The following is a 13,985-nucleotide window of genomic DNA, read 5'->3' on the forward strand; positions in this document are numbered from 1 at the left end:
TTGACTGAAAGAAAAGTGCCAATGCACGGAATAAGGTTTAATTATTCTCGTACAGTTTTACCGAATTTTCAATTAGGTTCCACTACTTTATTTTTCTTTTCAATTAAGTCCCTATATCATAACAGAATTTGCAACTAAGTCCCTACAGTAACAAAACGTTAAAATTAACAGAATATTCTGTTAAATTGTACAGGATATTCGATCAAGTGTTAGACATATTCGTTTTATTTAATGAAATATTCTGTTAATTTTAATGTTTTTGTCATGCTAGACTTAATTACAAAATCTGATATGATATAGAAACTCAATTGAAAAGAAAAAAAAAGTACAGGGACCTAATTGAAAAGTTAGTGAAACTATAGAAACCGACAAAATAATTAAACCACGGAATAAAGCTGAAATTTCAGCAGGCACAGGTAACTATCATTGTTCTACTTACCATACCGTGCCTTAGATAGGGTAAAATGCAAAAATCCAAATTGTTTTCCCATTTGATAATGTGAATTACTAAGATAGCCCATAGATCAAGCTTCATTGAGAAGCCATACCAATATACCATGAAACATCTTAATCCACATGTCCTTAGTAACCAAGGAGGAGATTCTTATATAAGTTAGACATATATATCAACATTAATTAAAGAACTTATTAAAACATGCATTGCCATTGCCACCAAACTGAATAAGAATAAATTACGAGTAAATTGTCAAATTAGTTCCTAAAAGATTACTCATTCTTTAAATTGGTCCTTGAAAGATTTTAAATTAGTAGTGTTAGTTCTTTCGTCACTTTGTTTGTTGATGGTGTCAAAATTTGCTAATGTAACATGTTAAGTGACACTCCAACATACATTTAGGAGTCTTAATTGACTATTAACATGATTAGTTTATGAAATTAGATCAAATCAATCCCAAATTAAGGGATTCCAATGTCTCAAGTTATCTCTTCAATTAGGTTTTGATTTGATCTAATTTCTTAAACTAATCATATTAATAGTCAAATAAGACTCCTAGAAGTATGTTGGGGTGTCACTTGATGTCTTATATTAGCAAATTTTGACACCATTAACAAACAAAGTGACGGAAGGACTAACATGACTAATTTAAAATCTTTAAAGAACGAATTTGTTTAAAAAATTCTTTCAAGGACCAATTTGAAGAATGAGTAATTTTTTAAGGGCTAAGTTGACCATTTACTTAATAAATTAGTTACAAAAGTTGATGTAATACCAGCAAAAGCAACAGCTGCAAGTCTGCCCAGAACACAGAGCTTATTCTTTCCACAAGAATTTTTCTATAAACGAGAAGGTAAAAACTAGCTTACCATCCCAAAACCAATAGAATTTGAATGTATGTTCAGACATAAACTAGCTAAATTTAGAACGTGAAATCTATTTAAGGTATGTTTTACAAGCCTTTCACTATGTTGTATTTTAAAGGCAAATATCAATTATAAATTGGTTGCAAAACTTATTGATAACTTGTACTTAAAGATTGTTCCGGTACATCTGATATAACGATTGAAGCTAAAAATTTAGTCACTCGGAAGAACTAGTGAACTGATTTTCAAAAATCAAAATAAATAATGCAAAATAACAAACCCTAACAAAGTAAGATGCAAAAAGCATAGTTATCAGAAACAAACAGACAATTGAACCGGTCATACTATTGGATCATTAATCACCGATCAATTATAAAAATTAATTATGTTTATGTATATATAAGACTCACTACAATAGAAAAGGACTCACAGCAAAAAGAAATATTTTTTCACTTTTATTACAGACATGGTTCTTATACCTAAAATATATTTTCCCCTTCCAAGCTTTATGATTCTTGTTCTACATCTTTACCAAAGCCAGTAAACTAATTATCAACTAACTGTTTTTATTTTTTCCCATTAGTTTTATGTGTTCTCAACTTGAAACAGGGGAGATTTAAGGTAAAAAAGGTTCCAAAACATACACCTAAAAACAATATTTAACCTAAGTAAAACATCAGCTATGATCCACATCTAAGAAATACAGAAGATAGTACAACACCAAATCATAAAAAAATCAACACCTGAAGCAAGATACCAAACCACCACAGGCCTTTCCTACGGCAAATGCATCGGTAAGCTAAGGTAGAAACTGAGCACCTGGACTCAACACTAAGAATACCATAATCTGAAGGTTTTTGCATTTTCAAAATTTAATATAAGTGGTCCAATCTCATGCAACAAATTCAACATCAAATTAGAAAAAAAATAAATACAAAAGAAAGAAAAAATAAATACGAAAGAAAGAAAAAATGCTCACTGGACTGAACACAATATACCGGACCCGAAGCTTTCTGGCACACGTAGAAGTTGATTCAGAGGAGAAGGAGAGGCAGACGGCTAGCCCAAGCACGACGACCACGACGGTGATGACAAACCAGGATACGCAGAGGCAGAGCAAAGGTAGATGGAGAACCAAAGGCAAGAAGCACGAGTGGATGCAGTTTGAGAAAAGAAGAAACGGATGCCTACACCTATGAAGAATGATGAGTTAAAGACTTCTACTATTTTATTTGAATTATCAAGAAAAGTATGATTCATGTTTTCAAAATGAATTAGTAAAGAGGAAATTGTGATTTAGTCTTGCTTCTTAAGAAAGGCATTGTATCTCTTTCAGGAGAAAGTTATTTAGATGAAACTTGTGTTTTAAAGCTGTTTGAATGTGAAAAGGGTTTATGCCTTTGAATTTGACTTGGGGATTTCAATTAAAGAAGTTTCAATGACTTTGAAAGAACCTGAATGTCTATTGACAAGTTTCATTTTGAAATGTTTTGCGAAAGGTTTTAAGTATTCTTTGAATTCTGAATTTTTGCAAGACTAAAACAATTTTGAACAGTTGAAACGCTTAGAATTTATCATGGGGGTTAAAGCTGGTTTTGCCTAAGTAAAGGAAACGGCTTTGAAAGAAGTAAATGATTACGTGACTCGGTTTGGTTTAGATCATATTTTATTACTCAAATCGGAAAGCCAAGGTTTTAATGATTTTAAATGAATTTGGCGAAATGAGTTATGTTATCCTCCCCTAAAGACTTGGGACTCTGCCAAGGAAATTGTTATAAAATCCCATTGTTGAATGGGTGATTTTGAATGTTTCAAAATAAATCTTTAACTTGCCATGGTTATGGAAGTTTGGAAAGAGGATGCCGAGAGTGGCATTGTTTTCAAAGGGGAATTTACCTTGAGTAAAAGTGGCTTATGAGCCTGAGATGATTTGAGAAATGAGATCTTTAAAGCCAAGGCTGAAAAGAGTTGAAACTCGATTTCAAAGTGAAATGAATTGAGAAAATGATTTATGGCTTAAATGCCGACTTTATGAATTTAATGATGTTGAATGGTGGAAGTGCTGTTTTATTGTGAGCCGAAATGGTCGTGTATGATTTATGAATGTTGGCTGGTTCTGGATTGAACCGTGAGTCGGAATGGCTGTGTATGATTATTAATATTGGCTGGTTCTGGATTGAACCGTGAGCCGGATGGCTGAGATGGATGTTGATCCATGGCTGAGAATGAATGCATATATGCTGAGATATTGATAATTGTGATTTTTGCACTTCCACTATCTGAGATACGAGTTTTCCTGGGTAGTAGCAGTGGCTAGCCACCACGTGCTCCAAGTTGAGACTTGATACTCTGTTGACCCTATGTCGTAAGTGTGGCCGGACACTGTGAAAGCCCCGGATGAGCTCGCCCCCGTGAATATTCACCAGTGAGGGTGATGGATATGGATCATGATTATGATCATGATTATGTTGAGTATAACTCGAGTTGGGGATGCGCGACAGAGGGACAGTTCAATGGTTAGCTACCAGGACTTGTCGGGTTGGCTCTATAATCGACAGATGATATCATCAGCCACTAGGGACAGGCATGCATCATATGCATCTATGTGACATTATTTGAGTGTACATATTGTACTTGGTTTGCCCTTATGATTACTTGTGATTAACTGCTATTTGTTCTACTTGCTGTAACTGTTTGTTTGTGCTTGACTTCCTATCTGTGTTTGCGACTGGGACTCTGTTGGATTGTGGTGATTGGTTGATGGTTGGATTGTTTGGCCTAGGGCCGTGGTTGAAATGAGATGGACCGATGGTTGGTTTTGGTTGTGTTCTGGTTTGGAAGAATATGAAAGGCTATTTTGGTTCAGCATAGATAAACTGTTTTGAAAGGCTTTTGAGTTTTTGAGAATTGAACTGTTCCTCTTTCAGAAAAGATTTCAGATTTCTATTTATTGTAAACCGTTATTTTTGAAAAGAGGCATAAGACAGTTATTAATCACTGGTACGGTTTATCTTCACGTATCCTATTACAGTAATTCCCAAAAACCCTCTACTGAGAACCCTTTCGAGGATGATGTTCTCACCCCCCTACATTTTTCCCCTTTCAGGATATGGGCGCAGAAGTCACGAAGAGTTTATTTAGTTGTTGTTGAAATGCTCTGTATTGCTTCAGACTATTATTTGTACCCTCGCCTTTATCTTGAGATATTCTGTAAGAGGGATAGGAACTATATTGTCTAATGCTTGTAATATTATTTATATATATATGTGTATATATATGGATGTACTCTTTATGAACTTTTGTATGTTGTATGGTATTCTGTGAATGTACGTTATCAAACGAAAGTATTTTTGGGAGCGGTATTGCGGTTTAAAGTTTTAAACAGGCTCATATTTTAGTATTAAATAGTATAAGTGTCGTCGTAATATCTGAGCTATCAGAGTCGCGCAGCCGAAAGTGTGAGCTTTGGTAGTTAGGGTGTTACAGTGCGCATGCTCCATGCGTACGCATGATATGACAAGTTTTGGAGAACGATATGTACGCATAAGTTATGCGTACACAAGATTGCAAACAGCAATTTTGGCTCCTTTTGATTAATTAAACCTTGTAAGCACATAACAAACAACCAAAATAATTTCAAACACATCCAAACCTTGATTCTAATAAGCAAATTCAAGAAATTCAGTTAAGAAGAAATGGAAAACTAGTAAAAAACTATATACAAAGAGGAAAAACTAGAAGATCTTATCATGGTAGGGTATCTCCCACCTAGCACTTTTATTTAAAGTCCTTAAGTTGGATATTTGGTGAGCTCTTGTCATGGAGGCTTATACTTGAATTCATCTTTAAACCTCCACCAATGCTTGGACTTCAAATGATCTCCAAAATTTTCAATTAAGTGCACCAAGCTTTCAACACCATTCAAACAAGTAAAGAACTCCCAAACCTTGTTTTTGCATCTGTCTTCTAATTGATTCTCATTGTTCCATCTGGGTGACAAGACTTTATAATTCTCCCTTGGATTCCAAATCATCCTCTGAGATCCATTGAATTGAGCATTGCACTATCATCGGAACTCCAACCCTGAGGTTTCAACCCTAGTGAGCTTTGATTTATGTTGCCAACTACTAACCATCTCTCTCTTGCTCTTTAATCCATAAAGAGCTCTAAGTTGACCATCTACTTCTAGTAAATTGTATTCAAGTGGACTAATAAAACTAAAGGACAAGATTCTTACCCACGCAAATGATGTCATGGATGGTGGTGACTTAGGAAGAGAGGCTTCCAACAGCTTTAGCGATGTGATCTCCACTCCCTTATTCTCTTCTTGGATAACCTCCACCTCTTGACAAGCTTTCTCAAATTCTATATATTTCTTTCTCACCAACTTCTTCTAATTCTTTCTCATTACTCAATTCATGTCTCGGAGGTTGTGCACAGTCCTCGTCAACATCAATTTCACACTCTGTGGAGGAAGGTTCAACAATCTCAACAAGATCATTAGTTAGAGTGGAAATGCCTTCAATCTTGGAATCCACTCAACTCCTCCTAACTCTTCAATCACTTCTTCAAATTCAATGCATTCAACCTTTTCCACTTGTTGTAATTCACACTTGGGCTCCTCTTTTTTCTCTTAAAGCTCCAAGCTCTCTTCCACACTATGCTCTTTGGTTGATTCTCCACATTTATCAACAGGAGTGCCTTGATTGTATGAATGTAGTGAGGCTAAGTGGGTTAAGATTTCATCTAAGGTAGCCATGATAGCATTTTGATGTTCGATTGATTCTTGCTTTTCCTTTTTCGCCTCATTTTGTTCTTGAAAAAAGGAGCAGAGAGTATCATCTATAGAGGGTTGTGGTAAAATAGAGGACTCAAAGTGTGGGAGAAAGTCTTCATATATGGGAGGTGGTTCATAAGAGTGGGAATATTGAGGTGGTGTATATAAAGATGATGGTTCAATAGGTTCTTGGGAGTATTTGTATTAGAATAGTGGTGGTTCTAAGTATGGTTCATATGGTTGTTCTTGAGGCACATAAGGTTGGTGATGTGGTGGTGGATATGGATTAGGATCATATGGAGGTGTTTGGTGAAAAGATGGGGCTTGTGAGTATGATAGTTGAGGGCAATGTTGATGAGGTGGTTCATAGGCATATGGTAGTTGAGGTTTATAACCACAAGGAGGGCCACCATATACATTGTATTGGTATACATTATGGGGTTGATTGTGTTCATAACGAGGCGGAGGAGGTTGTTGCCATGAAAGTTGTCCATAGGAATGTGGCTCCTCCTGCAATTGATTTTCGATCCATAATGCGAACCATCATTTAAGTTTCCATTTTCTACAACATAGTTACAACCAAACTCAAAACTAAAAGAGTGAGAACTCATAGAAAAAAGAGAAAATAAAAATAAAAGCTATCAATAAATAAAGAAAAATACACTCCTAACTACTGACAAAAATAAGAAAACAAATAAAAAGCAAACTATTCACAATATTAACATATTAACAATAACCAATAACAAGCACGCATTGCAATTCTCGACAATGGCGCCAAAAACTTGACGCAGGGCAAATGTCGGTTCAGAATTTTCTCAAAAGAATTGCTTTGTCAATAGTATAGTTCCAAACCAACTAATAGCCGAAATCAGATTTTAGATTGTGTCACAATTCAAATCAATAAAAACTGAGAGTTTTAAATCTTAGGTCATTTTTCAAAGGAATTGCAGTGAGGTGTGCGTATCATTGGTTATGAGAAAAAGTGGTTGAATGCAAAAGACAAGAAATTAAATGACAAAAAAAGTGAAGATCAAACAAGAAAATTCAAGTGCTAAAAAAGCACCTTGACAAGGATTGAGAGTCAAAGGTTCCTATCAAAGTTATTGACCCCAAACATGGTAATTAAGAAGAGTTAATCCCACTTTGTCATCCCTTAACATTGGGGAAAAGTCAAATATGCATAATTGATCTTAATCCACAAGTCCTAGCCAACTCATTAATTAGCTTAGTAAAAGACTAGCGACAGTGGAAACAAAACCAACCAACAACCTTGAATCGCCAATCAATATTGGACATCAATGACTCAATGTTACCTAAGTCCTAAATTTCAAGTCAAGAGTGCAAAATCTACTCTAAAACTAAGAAAGACATTTTAACAACCACTTGGAATGCATAAAAGAAAAACATCATAAATTGCAAGAAATAATAAAATTTAGGGGTAAGTATTGTTTTGGTCTCTAAAGTTTAGGGTCAAAATCAAATTCGTCTCTATTCTTATTTTGGATTTAAAATCGTCCCTAACATTTTATTTGGTATCAAAATCATCCTTTTGATAATAACACCAATAATAACACATTATTCAAATTCAGAAACTAACAACATCAAATTCAACAACAAAATCAACACACAACAATAATGAAATAAGAAAAATAACAAATCAAAATCAGAATCAGAAGTAGAATTAGAAGCAGAATCAGAAATAGAAGCATAAGCAGAAGCATAACATAAGCAAAGCAGAAACAAAGCAGAGGCAAAAACAGACACAGATGCAGAAGCAGAAGAAGAAGTAGATGTAGATGCAGAAGCAGAAGCAGAAGCCGAATTGGTGATGTGCAACGGCGAGGATGCGAAGTGGCGGCGAAGTTGGTAGCAGTGGTGGCGGTGGCAGAGCGTGACTCCCTAGCTCATGTCTCCTCTCTCCCTCGCAAGCTCTCTCTCCCTCTAGTTCTGATTCCTGACGGTGACGGCAGCTCCAAGCTTCGCTGGCACCATCCCCCTCCCTTCTGCCCCCCTTTCCCTTCCCCCTCTTCCTTTCCCCTTTTCTTTTTTCTTCTCCCTGCGTCCTTTCCCCTTTTCCTCCCCCGCATTCTTTCTTTTTTTTTTTTTTATAATTTTTATTAGGGTAGGGGTAATTTAGTAATAAAATTAAAATTTTATTAAAAAAGACGATTTTAATACTAAATAAAATGTTTGGGACGATTTTAAATAAAAAATAACGTTGGGGACGAATTTGATTTTGACCTTAAACCTTAGGGACCAAACAATACTTACCCCTAAAATTTATAGCTAACCATTGCAAGAAAACAGTAACAATAATTCAAATAAGCAACAATGAACATGGAAAACATTAATTGCATTAAAGAAAAATATAAATTAACAATTGTTCATAAACTAAAATTAACAAAATAAAGAAATTAACAAGTAAAACTAAACAAACTAAGATGCTAGAACAATAAAACGTAAACAAAACTAAATTAAAATAAAATTAAACGTAAATTTAAGGAGAAATTAAACTAAAAATCCTAAATTCCTAGAGAGAAGTTGGAGCTTCTCTCTCTAGGAATTAATCTAAAACATAATTTTAAACTACTACTACTGTACTTCTACCCTCTTTTGGTTGATCCCCCTTGATTCTTGCCTTCATATGCATTAGAAATGAGTTGAATTGGACCAAAATTGGCCTGCAATTGCTAGCAACGTGTTTACTTAGGTAAATCACTTGCCGTAACTCATGCATACGTATCTGCCATGCGTACGCACAAATCCAAGGAGATGCGTACGCATCTGTCATGCGTACACACAACTAGGCAGATTTTCAAACTTCATTTCTTCATGCTTTTTCCACTTTTGCATGCTTTTTCTCCATTTCTTCAAGCCATTCTTACCTTCTAAACCTTAAATCACTTAAACAAACATATCAAGGCATCGAATGAGATAAAAGTGAATTAAATTTAGCTTTTTTAAAGCATGAAAAGCATGTTTTTCATAATTTAAGCACAATTAGGAGAAATTTACAAAATTATGCATTTTCTATGAATAAATGCAAGATAAAATTGATAAAATCCACTCTTTTCAAGCAAAAAATTATCATAAAATAGGAGTTTATCATCTATTCTGTCCAAAGTGCAAATTCTCAAAGACTTAATTGTCACTTTACTTTTTTATTTTTGTCCAAAAACAGATGTTTTTAACAAGAAATCCAAAATCAAAATACATATCTTTTTATTTTTCATTTACTATGGAGTATGCATTTTTTGGACTTAAAATATATATTTTTTAATCAATCATTTTATTTTTTTATTAAATAACATAATTGTTGTTATGAGTTGTACCTAAAACTGATTGTGTGTTAATGGACTAGACAAAAGAGATCAGAGATGACAGTGAGGATACTTAAAGTGCTTTCGCATTAGCTCCAAGACGGTAGTTGGAGGTACCTACAAGGGACTGTGATATCTAAGTTAGCAAGAGTTTAAGCTGATTTAAATGAGAATTGGGTTGAAAAATACCTGAGTTTGTTAGGTATTTATAAAGAGAGATGATAACTTAGTCATATGAGTTAATGATCTTATCTAAACTGAGTGTGCGGTTTCTTCTCTTATTGCATGGGATGTTAATTATCCCACCTTGTATAGTTATCAATATTAAAATATTATAAAAAATGTATGATTAAAATTATAATTTTAAAACTATTTATCAAAGCACTTGTATTTAAACAATATGTAAAAATATAGAATTAAAATTAGTAAATTTAAAGATATTAAAAATTTTAAATTCATAAAAAAAAATTAGTCAATAGACTAATTTAGTACATAGTATTCAATTTCGAAAACTAAAATGAGTCACTTAATACATGTTTAAGAACTAATTTAGTGCATATGCAATAATGACATAACAGAGAACACGTTGACAAACAATATTAAGATACATTATTGTATAAGATGACATGTAGACAAATAGTATTGTAGCATGTGGTACAATTATCTATGTCAATATGCCACATGTTACTGACTGACTCTTCACTATACTATTATACGTGGTCTCTTACAAACTTGTAATAGCAATAACGAGGGAAGAAAATAATCTAATTAATACAACAACATATAAACCAAACATAGTATAACTCTTCTTAATGCTTCTTTATCCGGTTCCTAAAAAGGTAAAGCTATAGGGGGGTGAGAACCTAACCACACGGTCTCACCACGGAGTTTCAAAGTTGTCATAAGAAGATATTTAATAAGAAAACTATTTTCAAACTCAGTAATTATCATTGCCTTATGAATCTTTTAAAAACCAATAGGTAATCGTCCAAAACCTTTTCAAAGAAACAATGTTTAATCTTTCAGAAATCTGAAACCTTTCCTTTCTTATAAGAAAATCTCAATCAGAAACCAACCACGCAATCAAACAACACAATCATTAATTCAGCACCAAAGTTCATTCTCAAATGTAGCATGCCAGGACAAACACAGGCAAGACAGACAAGGAAAGCACAGGTTTAGGTAACAGTTACAGCAAATAGCTCAAATAGCAGTTAAGAACAGTTTAGCAATTAGGCAAACCAAAACAAGTTCAAACCCAAACAAAACATACAAATGCATATGATGCATGCCTGTCCTATGGCTGATGAGGCTCATCTGTTTGTTATCCAGCCAACCCGACAAGTCTGAAAATACTTAGACTGTCCCCGACGTGCATCCCCAAGAGTCTATGCATAGCTTTTTCTCAAATAATCAATATTGCTCAATGGGGGTTACATTCCTGGGAATTTATATAGTGCCCGGTCACACTTACGTCATATGGTCAACAGAGTATCGAGTTTTCAACCTGGTACACGTGATGGCAAGCCATAGTACTTTATCCAGGGAACCTCGTATCTCAGATAATTCAAATTCATAAGCCATATGAATAATTCAAAGATCATATCTCAACATTCTCAATCGATATCTCAACATTCTCAACATTCTCAACATCATAATTATTTATCAATCCAAATCTCATTTCCAAATTCATTCAAAAACCATATTTCAAAGAAAATCCTCATCATCCTTCCTTCCATTCCGTCCATTAACAATCCCAATTCAAAACATAATTAAATCAAGTTTTGACAATTAAATTAGAAATTTTACTTAATTTTATAATTATTGAATAATTTTCTATATTTAAATTTTAAAGCTTAACAGTTGTAAAAGAATAAGAATTTTATACAATTTAGTTAAATAATAGAGATTTTAGAATTTAATACTTTAATTTTATAAACAAAGAAAATTAATTATATTATCTTCAATTTTAAATTAAAATATTTGATTAAAAGTCAATTAGCAAACTAATAATCAAATAACATTTTCAAAATAATTTTAATAAATTAAATTAGATTTTTGATTATTATTATTATTGTTATTATTATTATTATTATAATTGTTGTTGTAGTAGTAGTAGATCATTATTATTATTATTAGTAGTAGATTATCATTATTATTATTAGTAGTAGTATTAGTATTAGTAGCAGGAGTACTCCATTCAGTCGCACCCATAACACGCATCATTAACAGTCTACATAATCAAACTATGTTAACATATTATTAACAAAAATAAATCAGAGACTAATATAGCACAATTTTATCAATATCAAAAATATAATTAATACAATTAAAATTTTAAAAATAATTTAGTACATATTTTCAATTTCAAAAATTATTTTGGAGGTTAAGTCCAATAAATCATTACTTTTTGACAAAAAAACACAATACATCTCCAAATTGAACCCCAATCCCAATGACAATGAGAATAATTCTAATAACAATAACAATTAAGAGTAAACGTGAGATGGCCTGTCAAATACAACTTATAATTTGGCTTGTTTTACGTTGGACCGAATAATAAAATTATTAAGGTTAAAGATATAATAACACAAAGATAATTTAATTAATTCAATATTCATAATTTTATCACTACAAGAAAAAGGTCTATGGTCACGTTTTTTTCTTGCTACGATTTAAAAGCGTGGTTAAAAGTGGTCAATGGCTACGCTTTTATGAGGATGGCGATTCATTAGAGATTTGGCTATGTTTTTTCTTGCTACGCTTAAAAAGCATGACGAAAGAGGTCTATGGCCACATTTTTATGAGGATGGCAATTGATTAGAGATTTGGCTATGCTTTTTTTTTGCCACGCTAAACAGAGACGCTTGTAAAACGTGGCAAAAAATTTTTAATATTGGCACGTTTTTAAATCGTCCCCATTTCCAATAACTCTATTGGCACCCTTAAAAAAGCGTGGCGAAAAGGTTTCACTAAAGAAAAGAAAAAACCCTAAATTAAAGTCCCTAACTCGTCAGACTCTTTTACTCTTCTCCCCTAACCCTATTACTAATGCTCTGAAGTTTGAAAACCCTAAAACTCAGAATCTGTTGCTGATCCCCTTCTCTGCCAGCTCTTCCTCCATCGTCTCCCCTAGCCCGTCTCTGCTAGCGCTCGCACTCCCTCGGTGCTCACTACTCACCGCATCGGTCAGCCAACAGAGGTCGCCTTTCCTTCCTCTGTGCCACCAATCTATCGTATCTTCTGGATCTGCTTTAATGGTACTCTCTCTCTCTCTCTCTCTCTCTCTCTCTCTCATACACACACACACATACACAACTTACTGTGTATCTATGATGAATTAAATTTTAGTATGTGTGAATGTAACATAGGGTAAGGGAACAGGGAGCTTTGGTAAGAGGAGGAACAAGACTCACACCCTCTGTGTGAAGTGCGGCCACCGCAGCTTTCACCTCCAGAAGAGTCGTTGCTCTGTCTGTGCTTCTCCCACTGCACGTAAGAGGAAATGTAAACCCTAATTTCTTCCATTTTCATTCACGATTTCTGATTCTGCACATTTTAGTTTTAGTTCTCACGATTCTAGTACTATTTTGCCAAATGAACCATTACAGATAACTGGAGCGTGAAGGCCATTCACAGAAAGACCCACCGGCACTAGCAGGATGAGGTACCTCTGCCACGTGCCTCGCCGATTCCAGAGCTGCTTCAGAGAAGGTACGTCCATGATCTATTCAGATCTTCAGTATTTGTGTTTTCCGTCAATTATCATTTCGTTAATGCGATCTTGTTTTTGTTTAACTAGGTACTGAAGCTGCACCAAGGAAGAATGGAGCAGCTGCATCTAGAGAGACCGTACGTGGGAATCATTATCATCTTGGTCAAGCTCTTCTGGAAGAAACCAAAGCAGCGTTACAAGTATGAATCCATCCAGGATGATCTTGAACTTGGAAGCTCCAATTTCCCTGTGGTTTTCATCCAGATTCCAATGTTCAATGAGAAAGAGGTCTTCCTAATTTGCTTGCATTTGCTTATCTCTATTCTTTGTTTTTCTCTGCCTCCTTTATTTTATTTCTGTGAAATTTGGTTGGTTTTTTTGAGTTTTTTTTTCTGTGTGTATATATAGGTATACAAGGTGTCAATTGGTGCATCTTGTAATCTTTCGTAGCCTGCTGATCGTCTTGTCATCCATGTTCTTGATGATTCTACTGAGCCTGTAATCAATGTACTCTTATTATTGATATAGTAAAATACTTTTATTAGAAATTGTGTGATTTTTTAGTAAAAAGTAATGAATCTTAGGAAATATGTGTTGTTAATAAGAAATGAAAAATAATGCAGCAAATGGTGGAGATGGAATGCCAGAGATGGGAAAGTAAAGGCATAAATATAACATACCAAATAAGAGAGAACAGACTAGGATACAAAGCAGGTGCATTTAAAGAAGGTTTAAAGAGTAGCTATGTCAAACACTGTGAATACGTTGCAATATTCGATGCTGATTTCTGGTGTTCAAGGATAGACGACGTAAACTGGCGTTCAATGCCAGTTCCATGTTGCAGTTTGGCGTC

General features: G+C 34.1%; 1 pseudogene; it reads left to right on the forward strand.

The window, feature by feature from the left end:
- Positions 1-13,582, forward strand: part of LOC107627467 (large ribosomal subunit protein eL37z-like) — a 49,190-nt pseudogene extending 35,608 nt beyond the window's left edge.
- The last annotated feature ends 403 nt before the right edge of the window (positions 13,583-13,985 follow it).

This window comes from Arachis ipaensis, chromosome B2 (genome assembly GCF_059453495.1).
Source record: "Arachis ipaensis isolate K30076 ecotype BB chromosome B2, ASM5945349v1, whole genome shotgun sequence".
NCBI classification, from domain to species: domain Eukaryota; kingdom Viridiplantae; phylum Streptophyta; class Magnoliopsida; order Fabales; family Fabaceae; genus Arachis; species Arachis ipaensis.